The sequence below is a fragment of the Mustela nivalis genome (genome assembly GCF_964662115.1).
Source record: "Mustela nivalis genome assembly, chromosome: 11".
NCBI lineage: Eukaryota > Metazoa > Chordata > Mammalia > Carnivora > Mustelidae > Mustela > Mustela nivalis.
Window position 1 is genome coordinate 78,471,356 of NC_139030.1, and position 13,178 is coordinate 78,484,533.

Here is a 13,178-nt window from a genome sequence, read left to right on the forward strand (position 1 = left end):
CATGTTCACATTTGAGACCTTTTTGACTGTGTCAATCTCGAGAAAGAGGCTTGTTTCCATTTGGAGTTGGAGTGTCCTCCCGTCATAATAGGCACCTTATTTACTATTTCTTTTTTTTTTTTTTTTAAGATTTTATTTATTTATTTGACAGACAGAGATCACAAGTAGGCAGAGAGACAGAAGGAAGCAGGCTCCCTGCGGAGCGAAGAACCCGATGCGGGGCTCGATCCCAGAACTCCGGGAGTCATGACCCGAGCCGAAGGCAGCGGCTTTAACCCACTGCGGAACCCAGGCGCCCCTGATTTACTATTTCCATCCCACTTTTCCACTGAAGATATTTTAAAAATAGAGAAGATTTTTTTTAATTGTTTTAATTTAAAAATTAAAATAGAGAAGATAACTTATTGCTAATTTTCATTATTTGGTCACCTTTTGTATGCTTACTTTGCCTTCAGGATTTTCTTTCCCATAACTATACTTAGACCCACGAGTTGATGAAGTCTACTATTTTGAAAGCAGTATCTTTTCTTGCTAAGATTGTATCACCTGCTAAATTTACACAAATATAACCCAAAACACAGGATTCCCTAATAATTACCTGGTGCTTCTAGGCTCACATCTCAATAGATATATTTCAAAACACATATAATTTTCCTATCAATAGATAATAACGTAGAACTCATTTACTCAACTCTAATGTTCAGTTTGGGGTTGAGAAGTGTGATCTCCCTAACAACACCAAGTGCTGAACATTTTTTTCATGATGTCTATCAAATATACAATAAGAAATAGAAGAACTGTTCTTGACTTCACGATTGCTAGTCAGAATAATCTGGGAGCATTTGCCCTTTCCTCAGTGACCACAGCTGCCAACCTTCAAATTACTTATAATTTGATACTGGTTCTTAGACTAATAGGTGAAGAAAATAGAAGCATGTCATTACAGCAGGTACACTGGGTACTTCCCAACAAAATATAAAAATCAAAGAGAGTAAATATAGCTTGTATGAACATCCTTTCAGGCCACCTGCCTAATTCTAAATAGATCCAAAGAGCCAAAAACAGCTAATGCGAAGAGAAGTGTGATCGCCTGAACAACAAAATCCCTTTCCCTAGAAACAATGCTCCCCTCTTTGTTGACACACACAGACTCACAGTGACTCCCAGCCAAACATGGAGGTAGAGGTGGTCTAATTCTTACCCAGATGATGATTCCAGAAAACCAGGATTGAAACCGTGTTTGGAAATTGCAATTCCAGGACTCGTGATTCTCTTGGTGATTTATATTTGCTACAAGGTACAATCTTTTACCTGAGAATGGGTGGGGGGGAGAAGGTAGAGCAAAAATCAAGTACATACTAACAACAACGAGAAAACCCCATGTGGAAACGATTTAAAACAGTGCCATTTATAATCGCTCCAAAGAGAATGATACTAACGAGACATGCACAGAACCTATATTCTTGTAAGTTCCGAAATGCAGATGGAAGAAATTAAAGTCCTAAATGAATAGAGAGATATATGATGTGTGTGGGATTTGAAGATTCAACGTAGTGAAGATGCCAGTCTCCACCCACCTCCAAATTGATCTGCAGGTTTGATCAAATTCCCAAGTCCCAGCCAGGTGTTTTGTAGAAATAGACAAGCTTATTCGAAAGTGTGTATGAAAAGGTGCAGGACCTATAATAGCTAAAGCAATTTTGATAAAGAAAAGTAAAGTGAGAGGAATCGCTCTTACGTCCAGGATTATTAGACAGATACAGTAATCAAGAAGAGGGCCCCACTTACAGATCTCTGCATCAAGACTCGGGGATCCAGGAGAGGACCGACACAGACATGCCCAGCTGACTTTTGAGGAAGGAGCAAAAGCAATTCAGAATAGTGTTTCAACAGAAGCTGCTGGAGCAACTGTACATCCATAGCTTAAAAAGAACAAGAAAGAAAGAAAGAAAGAAAGAAAGAAAGAAAGAAAGAAAGAAAGAAAGAAAGAAAGAAAGAAAGAAAGAAAGAGAAGGGAAGGAAGAAATCTCAACCTAAACTTCATACCTTATACAAAAATTAACTCAAAGTCAATCATGGGTTTAAAGGTAAAACATAAAACAATGACATTTAAAAAAAAAAAGTAGGACAACATTTTTAGGACCTAGAGCAAAATGAAGAGTTTTGTTTTGTTTTGTTTAAGATTTTATTTATTTATTTATTTGACAGAGATCACAAGCCGGCAGAGGCAGGCAGAGAGGCAGCGTGGAGGGGTTGCCGGGGGAGAGGGCAGGAAGCAGGCTCACCGCGGAGCAGAGAGCCTGATGCGGGGCTTGATCCCACAACACTGGGATCATGACCTGAGCCAAAGGTAGAGGCTTTAACCCACTGAGCCACCCAGGCACCCCAAGAGGAAGAGTTCTTAGACTGTGACACAAACCATAAAAGGAAAAGTTGATTAGTCAGACCTCATCAATATTACAATGTTTTCTCTGTGAAAGGCCTGCTTGACGGTGGAACAAGGAGACAAGCCAAGCCACAGGCTGAGACAAAACACGTGCAAGCCACATATTTAGCAAAGGACTCATTTCAGAACATGTAAAGAGGAGCATCTGAGTCAGTTAAGCATCTGCTTTTGGCTCAGGTCATGATCTCAGGGTTCTGGGATTGAGCCCCACATTGTGCTCCTTGCTCAGCAGGGACCCTGCTTCTCCTTCTCCCTCTACCTCACCAACTGCTTGTGCTCTTTTTTTTTTTTTAAAGATTTCATTTATTTATTTGACAGAGAGAGAGAGAGAGAGAGAGAGATCACAAGTAGGCAGAAAGGCAGGCAGAGAGAGGGGGGGAAGCAGGCTCTCCGCTGAGCAGAGAGCCCGATTCGGGGCTCAATCTCAGGACCCTGGGATCATGACCTGGGCTGAAGGCAGAGGCTTAATCCATGAAGCCATGCAGGTGCCCCTTGTGCTCTCTTTGTGTCAAATAAATAAAATCTTACAAAAAAAAATTCATAAAGAACTCTCAACACTTGATGGTAAAAGAAAACAACCAATTAGAAAACAAGCAAGAGACATGAGCTTACTTTTCCCTGAAGAGGATATACCGATAGCAAGTCAGCACATAGAAAGGTGTTCAACATCCTCAGCCATGGGGGAAATGAAAACTAAAACTGCAAGTAGCTACAGCTACACACCTACCAAAATGGCTGAAATACAAAATAGTGATCACACCCAAAGCCGTTTGAGGATGCAGAGAAACTGGATCACTCGTTCTTTGTTAGTACCAGCGCAAAATAGTGTAGCCGTTCTGGAGACGTTCCAGCAGTTTCTTACAAAGCTAAGCTGTCAAAGACGTCAGCACTCGTACCCTGGGACATTTATCCCAGAGAAATGAAAACTTGTGTTCAGGCAAAAACCTAGATACAAATGGTCGTAGCATCTTTATTCATAATAGCCCCCCACTGGAAAATTTCAGCCACCACTCTGAAAAGGAACCTGCAAAAACGTGGAGGATCTCAACAGAATTATGCTGAGGGGAAAAGCCTATCGCAAAAAGGTATTTACCGGATAATTCCATTTACATAACATAAGAAGAAGAGTAGGGAACCAGAGAACAGATGACTGGTTACTAGAGGTTGAACTGAAGAAAGTGGCTGGGTGTGATGCCAGGGGTCCTTGTGACTGAACTGTTCTGCATCTTCCCTGTGGGGTCAGTCGCACGCATCTACACACATGATAAAATCGCAGGAAAGCCGGACACAGCCTCCAGTACTGTTTTTCAGCTGCGATATCGTACTGCAGTTTGGCAAGATGTTACTCCTGGTTCTAAAAACCTGCAAGAAACACGTCAAGATTAATATGGCATCAGGGCACCAAGCCTTCGGTCCCTGAGTCTCTATGGCCACTCCCTCTGCTCACCTTCAGCCCTGAGGACAGTTGATATTGACTCTCCCAGACCCCCTCCTGTGTCTCCTGGCTCCTCCCTTCACCTAGGACGCTTGCATCCCTTTCCATCCACACATCTCCTGTTCCAGTACCATCAACCCCTGGTAGCCGCCGCCAGCCCTTTCCTGGAGTCTTCGTGCAAGCTCGCCACCGTTGCTTATGCTTCACTCTCGCCCCGACTAAATGCCATCTTCTGCCCAGCACAGGACATGCATGGGGACAATCCCCCAAACCGGGTTCCCTTTCCGCTCTGGGTTGGTCCGTCACCCCTTAGCTCCGCCCAGCCGGTGCCCTGTGGTCTGCCACTGTCCCCTTCCTCAGCCTCGCCGCCCCCCACCCCAGCCGCTCCTGCTTTCTCTCCATTTCTCAAACACAGAAAGCTTGTTTCTACTAGAGTACCTCTGCTTGAGCTGTCTCCTCTGCCTGGAATTTTTTCTTCAAATCTTTGCACGACGGACTCCTGCCTAACCTCCAGTTCTGAACTCAAATCCCATGCCCTCACAGTGATCTTCCTTGGTCACTGGATCTGAAGCAGCTCCTGGGTTATCTGTTGGTAAACACCCAATTTTTGCTTGTTTGTTGGCCCTTCCTTGTTTTTCTCTCTGCCTCCGCATGACAGTTGAACTCTGTCAGCTCATCTGCGCTCTCGCTGCGTTCCTGCTGCTCATGGCGGTGCCAGGCACGTAACTCAGTAATGCCCACTGAGTAAATAGAAGGGAGCTCTGACCGTCTCTCTCCTCCCCAGTTCAGAGTCAGTTACTGCCTCCCCTGTGTGGGCACCTATCTTTTCCACGATCTTACTGGTCCTGCAGTCACACACGTGCCTGTTTACAAGACCTTGGGGGCAGGAACTGTATGTTCAGTGCTGCCAAGGCCCCTGTTCCCAGGCCCCTTCACTGTAGAAGGCCTGGGTTAATATTTGATGAATGATGACTTCACCCTCTTTGCAGGGGTTGACACCAGGTGGTCCCATCACCAACAATCCATTTACAGCCATTCACAAGGCCAGTGGTGATGGATATTGAACATGTCTTATGTGGGGCATATGGGTCGGGCACAGGAGACCTGACACTTCCTTCTCGTTAAAGTACACAATTCGGCAGGGTCAGGAAGCTTCTGGCCAAAGACCTGTTTCACAAAAAACACACCAAAAAAAAAAAAAAAAAAAAGGAGCAAAGCTGCACACCCAAAGCACAGTTGTATCATCTAGAAATCGTTTGAATTGAAACGCTCTTCCAAAAGGCATTATCATCTAAAGCAGCAGAGAAAGGAAAAACCCCATAAAAACAATACAACAAATTTCACTCAAATTAAAATCAATGGTTTCCATAAGGGATGTTCCTGTGGACTCTGGGGTCTACCAAGTCGCTAGGAGGGAACCAAAGTGGATGAGGGAAACTCCCAGAATAAAGTCATCTTAAAAGCGGACGTGGCTTTTAAAAATCTGTGCTGTTATAGGATCATGTTAATACTCTTTTAAAGATGCTTTAAAACGATCCCCTAATTCCTCTCGTTTATTGTTATTGTGGCTTTTCTTGTGTTACAAAAATGTGTAATTAGATACAAGCAAAACTGAGCTACCAAAAAAAAAAAAAAAAGACATGCCAAATAGGCAATAAAAAGAAAACCTCTGGAATGAGGCACCTAAAATGTCTAATCTTTGTGGCTATTGCATAACATCCTCTAACCACGTGTCTTAACTAGTTTTCAATGGGCGGGAAACTTAACCTCCAGAAAGAAGACTCTCTCTTTGCTGCTTCCCACCCAGTCCGCACCCAGCCACACCAGCCCCAGGGGCCAGTGCCATTGTCCGATTCATTCACCAACCTCTTGATCCTGGGATACAAAGTTTTGCCAGCAGGACCACGACAAGAACAAAGTGATACACCTAATTCCCTGGGACCCAATGTCTTCAAAATGGCTTTTAACTATTTTTCAAGGAGGATGTTAGTGGATTTACTTTTTTCTTTGAGTTAATCTGACAAAGAACAGAATAAAGAATTAGAAACTAAAATCCATTGAAGGGAACATAAAACAGGTGTCTGGGCAACAACGCTAACCCACCGGGAGCCAGCAGGTAAGACCAAAATCCCATCAAACGCTTCTCCACGACAGCCATAGGATTCGGGGCTGAGGATTTTTACCCAGAAATAAGCAGCTCTGTAACTGTTCATAAGACTGTAGGAATACAGTGTGGGAGGCAATGCTTACCACTGGCAGCTCTCTGAAACCTTGTGAACTGGAGGTCAGGAGAGAGCCTGGGTGTTGCAAGGCTAATGAACTAGAATGGGTTGGGCAGGGGGCGTGAAAGATGGAAGATGTACACCAGGGAGCTCAAACGGGGAACCGCAGAGACAACAGAAAGAGAAAACCCTAAGGCCAAGTGACCACGATCACTCCTTGTCTTTTCCTGAACATGGGGACTGGTGCCTGGAAACAAGCATTGAGTGGGAATCTGGTTTTGTTCGTATCACTGGTCAGCTGTCTGCCTATCAGTGAGTCACCAGTCTTCTCTCAACAGCCATTTCTTCCCCTTAGAAACACTGGCTCAGACTCTCCTGTTGATCCTGTAAGCTCTTAAATTCTTCAGTGAGCTGAGTTCACATCATTCAGAATTGTCCATTTTAACCGGATAGTCTTTCCCGCATACAGACTTGTTTAGTGAATTACTCATTTTTCTAGAGGGTATAAAAGGAGTTTTTTTTATTTGATCTGAATTGAAGATCTTGATCTTATTCATTTGATGTATACAATTAATGTGTGAATTTATTTCAATTATTCTTTTCCTGATGAGCGGTTAAGCAGGTGATGCTAGAATCTTAATTGAAGTTAATAGAAGCATATAGACCCAAATTTTATTCTTAAAAATTAGGCCAGACCTAAAAAAATATAGACTCTGAACAAGAAAAAACTTGAGCCATGATGCTGATAATGAAGATATAGTAATAGTTAAGACCTATAGAGCACACACATAATCAAATTTAATTCTGATGACAATCCTAAAAGATCAACACGATCATTTTTCAAATGAAGAAACTTTCAAGGAAATGAAATAAGCTACCAAAGGGGCAGGGCTTTCTGAGGAGTGGAGCTGGCAATACCATCCAGATTTGAGGGATTCTACGGCCCACACTTAGTGGGCTTACTGCAAACACCAGCAGTCATGGGAACACTGGGTTGCTGGACAAACAAGGGTAAATGGCAGTTGAGATGAGCAGATGTCTTTGTATATTGTAGCAGTAACATTGTCCATTCTTTCTGGATAAGGAGAACCAATTTATCAAGATCTATCTGAAGGAGACCTAAACCTTTTCTGGACTTGAGCAATGTCTGTGCTCTACCCCTTTAAAAGTAGCAGAGAGAAGTAAATACCAGGCTCTTTCTAAACTGCGAACAGGACCATGTCTCATCTGCACCTGGGCTGGTCCACCCCTTTTCTCACTTGTACCTTCTCTTCCTCCTCCCACAGCCTCTCAACCCACACGTAACACTGTGACGGTCGGATGCTTTCACTGAGGAAACCTCCCATCTCGTTTCTTCATTCATGCGATCCTGGTGTCCTGTAAGAGATCTTGGAATGATCATCAACAGAGTGGTGGAATACAACCCCGCAGGACTAGGTTGCTCATACCACACCACTTGAGCAACTGGATAATATTTGGTGAGTGGCTGATGGCTAAAGCGGCTCTGGGAGGGAAGCAGCCACATCATCAACGGGAAATGAGTCATAGGGACACAATTTTATCACCCCTGGGAGATGAGTCAAAGGATTTCAGTTTAGGATAATGTATGTATTTAGTTCACTTGTTTAATTGCTCAAAGGGGCGGGGGAACAGTGCCTCTAGGCACTGATTTGCTGCTATGGATTCAGAGGAAGTCCTTATTTGCTCAACTTACCCATATATAGGGGTTCTGTTTTTTCAATTTCTTATTGGGTTATAAGTTACCTACCATAAAATATACCTTTTGAAAAGTCAATGGTTTTTAGCATATTCATAAAGTTCATTATTTTATGACAGAACATTTTTATCACACCAAAGAGAAACTCCACCCATTAGTGGTCATTTCGTATTCCCATTCCTCCCTTCTCCCAGCCCTGCTGACCCTAGTCTACTCTCTTGTCTCTATGGATTTGCCGGTTCCGAACACTTCATCTAAATGAATCATAGGGGCGCCTAGGTGGCTCGATAGTTTAAAGCCTCTGCCTTCAGCTCAGGTCATGATCCCAGGGTCCTGGGATCAAGCCCCGCAACGGGCTCTCTGCTCAGCAGGGAGCTTGCCTCCCTGTCAGTCAAATAAATAAATAAAATATTTAAAAATAAGTAAATAATAAATGGGTGGCCTTTTGTGTCTGCCTTATTTCATGTAGCATGATGTTTCCAAAGATCCATCCATGTTACAGCACAGTACTTCATTCCTTCTTGTGTCTGAAAAATATTCCACTGTCTGGTTATTCCACGTTTTATTTATCTGTTTCTCAGTTGATGGATATTTGGGCAGGGCCTACTTTTGGGCTTCTATGAATAATGCTGCTACGAACATTCGTGTACAAGTTTTTGTGTAGACATGTTTTCGGTTCTCTTGGGTATATAACGAGCAGTAGAATTGCTGGGTCATACGGTAACCATGCCGAACTTTTCTGAGGAACTGTTAAACTCTTTTCCAAAGCTACCGCATCATTTTAAGCTCCCGCCAGCAGTGTGTGAGGGCTCTGCTTTCTCCACCTCCTCGGTAACACTTGCGGCTGGTTCATCTTCTATTATCAGAGCCAGCCCAGTAAATGTGAAGTGGCGTCTCACTGAGTTTGATTTGTATATCCCTGATGACTGATGATGTTGAACATTTTTTCCAAGAGCTTATTGGCTATTTGTATATATTCACTGGAGAAACGTCGGCTCAGATATTTTGCCCATTTTTTTAGCTGGGTTGTCTTTTTTTTTTTTTTTTTTTTAAGAATTATTTATTTGACAGAGAAAGAGATCACAAGTAGGCAGAAAGGCAGGCAGAGGAGGAGGGAGAAGCAGACTCCCCGCTGAGCAGAGAGCCCGATGTGGGACTCGATCCCAGGACCCTGAGATTATGACCTGAGCCAAAGGCAGCGGCTTAACCCACTGAGCCACCCAGGTACCCCTGGGTTGTCTCTTACTGTTGAGTTTTAAGAGTTGCTCCAAACAGTTTAAAGTACAAAAAGGAATGTGGCACACATTACGTTATACCAAGCTGGAAATACAAGTTTAGAATTCATATATAAGCTTATTTTTGTTCTTTCAAGCTCAATAATTTTTTTTAAATAAATTGATACTTAGGGAATTCAGTTCTGGCCATAGTTATCATAAAAAGAAAGGCTCTACGAACTCTTCAATAGAAGTGCCAAATATACTTAAATTTTATTACAGGAAACTAAGTAATTTCTCAATGGAAATATCCAGTCACCTGTTCAGCTCTTCACATGTAAAATGGCCACATATCTTTTTCCAATGATAAGTAATTGAAAAACTTCAGTTATATCAGTCTGAACAAAGCAGGTTATATACATATATTGAACCACATCATTAAATATTGGGAAAACAAGATTTTAAAGACCTAAATTGTATTCCATGAGATATGCAATAATTTATTAAACATTCCAGTTTGCATTAGTAAAAATATTTTAATAAATATCCTTATACATAAATCTGTGTGTTCATAGAGTGTTACCTTTAGAAAAAGAGTTCCAGGAATAGGCTTCCTGGGATTTTCTATACACGAGTCTTGCTTCTTATTACCAAACGGCCTCCCAAGACATTTTACTAAGTTTACACTCTGACATCAGGTTGTGAATGTTCATTTTGCTTCATCTTCACTGATGGGGAATTTTTAAGTAGTCTTTAGTATTACTATAAGCAGAAGTTGGTATCTCATTGTCTAAATTGTATTTAAACTGCTAGAGAAGCTATTTTCTCAAGTCTCTTTGCTGGTTCTAGTTCCTTTTGTTGGGGGGGGGGGATTTGCCTATTCGTATCCTTAGTATGTTTCTTAATTGTTTCGTAAAGGAGCATTTTTCCTATTTGGAATATATTCATCCTCCAATATCCATTCTAGAGATTAACTTATGGAACTGCAGTCAAGCAAAGATTCTGAAAGTTGGTTCCTAGAGAACACGAACAGCCTCCAGGTTCACTGGGGCAGTGGGCAATGTAGCCTGCCGGCCCTGCTTTGTAAGTCACGTGTCACTTGCACATAGTGCAGCTGGCCCATTTCCATAGCGCTGCTTTTGTTCCACTGAGGCAGTGCCCAGTGGTTGGGACAGAGACCACACGGCCTGCAAAGTCTAAATATGTATTATCTGGTCATTTTAAGGGTGCAGACCCCTAGCCTACAGAACTAGTAAAGAAACTTATGGCCTGACTAAAAATTATTTCCGTCATTAAAAATCACTTTATATTCTAATAATGGAAGAGTACATTTCAATTATTAAAATGTAAAAGTAGATAGAATATTTCCATAATTGTATGCCTGAAAACCCCCAATTATAATTGGGGAACTCAACATCAACATGTGGATACTGGTGATCTCGGGGTGATGAGGTTATTCTTTAGAGGTGGAGGGGCTCTTTTAAAGTTTTCTTCAATGAACAGATTTTACTTTTGTAAAAATGCAAATAACAGATCTATGAAGTAACTGCTTTTACTTGTTTAAAGGTAAATGGTTGGGGTACAAGAAAATAAATGTGAAATCATTTCTTCGAAATCATCATGGGAACCACTGCCCCTCCTCAGCCATTGTCCAGCGCCCCGGCAGCCCCTAGGCCAGCAGGGGAGGGCCCCTCCTCCTTTCCGTCACTGCTCTTCTGTGCCAACTGCTCCAGCATGCACTGCTACAGTTCAGCGGTCACTACCAAGAAACACGTCCGGCATCCTTAGCTGCTTCTGTTCTGTCATCTGCAGAGCTTCCTTTGCTTGCCTTCAGTGAGCTGTGACCTTGAAGCCCATTTCCTTTGAACTCCCCTCTTCCTCATCGCCCTCTGAAGAGAAAAGCTTACCTCTTTCAGGCACACCCTCCTTTTACAGCCTCACCTATTGGCATATGTCTTTACGAATTATTTTCTCAACAAATAAAATACCCTCTGCACTCACTCCTGATTCCTAGAAACATTTAAAACTGAGTCAAAGGGAACTGAATCCAAATGTGCTTTTACATAATTTCTTTTGGTTTTTCTTATCTACCTTGATTCTCTAAGGTAGTTTTAGCAAAAAAAAATTGTAAGATTTAAAAAGCTAGATGCAAAATTTATTTCTCTAACATAGGACCAAAAGCGGTGCATCTCGAGCTCTTCAATGTGTACAAATCACCCAAGATTTACTAAAATGCACTGACTTATTACCGGGGGATGAGATTCTCCATGGTTAACACATTCCCAGGCAACATCCAGGCTACAGAGCGGCAGACCACACTCTTGAGTAGCAAATAACCTAGATCATCTTTAATGCAACAGCCTCAATACAGATGTAGAGAAATCCAAATTATTACTACTTTGCAAAGATAAGTATTTGCAACAAGTATTTCTACACACACACATATATATTATCCTTTCGCCTAATGCTTCAACACCCTGGGGAAAAATTGGCCCAAGTGTTTCTAACAGCTGCTTTTCTGTCATTATGCAGTACCCACAACACAAACTCTTCATCCTGCTTCCCTCCACTTCTGCTCATCCTTACCACGGTCTTAAATCCTACTCTTTCAAGGCTACCACTGCTTTGTCAAGGCTACATCAGGCAGGGTTGAGATTTCCCCACTCTCCAGAGCTCCCTTTCCCTGCCCTTGATTTGCACCAATGCATCCATCAGTCTTCCCTCACCCCCACCCCCCAGGTCCAGGGTGTCCATTCCTTCAGGTGACAGTAAAGTGGTTCTGAGCACCTGCTTCGAGTGAGAGCTGCATTCAGAAGTCAGTGCTAACACCCACTTTACCTGAGCAATTAAATCACCATCTCTAAGCCTGTCTTGCCTGGTAAAATACAAGTCATTACTACATATAAGGTTGTGAGGATTATTGGAAATAATATTTAAAAATTATTTAGCAAAGTAGCACCAAAATGACACTAAATGGGAGCTAATGACAAGGACATAAAGCACTTAATTTCTTTTACATGGTTAGTTCTCAAACATCACTTAAGTCAAAATTGTTATGCATTTTAAAATGTTAGGCATTTTAAAGGTATTATTCTTAATACCATTAATTAATAACATTTTAATTAAATATCCTAATTAACACAAGATATTATTTCTAAATAGGAGAAACTCAAAATATTGAAGTTTCTGAATGGCCCGGGACTTGCAAGTTTCTCTATTCTGAACTTCCCAGTTTATTTAGGATGTTGGATATCTTTATCTGGAAGATATGGCAATTCCTCACTTCTCTCTCTGAGAGAGCCACCCAAATATGTATAGTAACTGAAAATAAGGCTTGAGGGGAACTGCACTGTTCCAAAATCATAACTAATGTAGTCTATAAATATACACTATCCTTCTGTGATAATTTCATGGAAATGTTATTTATAACCATAAAAATTTTAATATTTAAAGTTCTTCTAGGATTACAGAGAATTTTTCTTTCAAAATCTTGAACATTACTGTAGAAGCACATATGGCAGAGATGACACTTGAAGACAGAATGATGAAGAAACTTGTAGAACTGGTAAAAACTCAAGGACCATCAAATTCCATGCAAATAATAAATAATAAAAAAAAAAATAAACATCTACAACCAAACCCCATAGTGAAACTGATATATCCTACAAAAGAGCCACTTTACTAGTTCTTTACTAGTTCTGTAGATCTGCACTCTTTTCTTAAAATGACCAGATAGTACATCCCTGCAAAATAGCCATTTCTGCATGTTGCAAATTCAGGGAAGGGAGAAAAGATGAGTTCATGGGCCTGCATAATGGCCAGTTCAACTAGGGGATCTGAAAAAGCAATCTTTTTTTTTTCTTTTTTAAGAGATTTTATTTATTTGAGAGAGAGCGCATGAGCAGGCTGGAGGGGGAGAGAGCAGGGAGCCGGATACAGGCTGGATCCCAGAGTCCTGGGATCCTGACCTGAGCCAAAGGCAGGCACTTAACCACATGAGCCACGCAGGCACCCTAGAAATAATCCGTTTCAGATTAAAAAAGAAAAAAATTATGAAACTAGAAGGAATCTCAGCAGTTTTCTAGATTTGAAATCCCATTACAAATGAGGTTATTTATCCTAAATGACATCATTAGCATTAGAA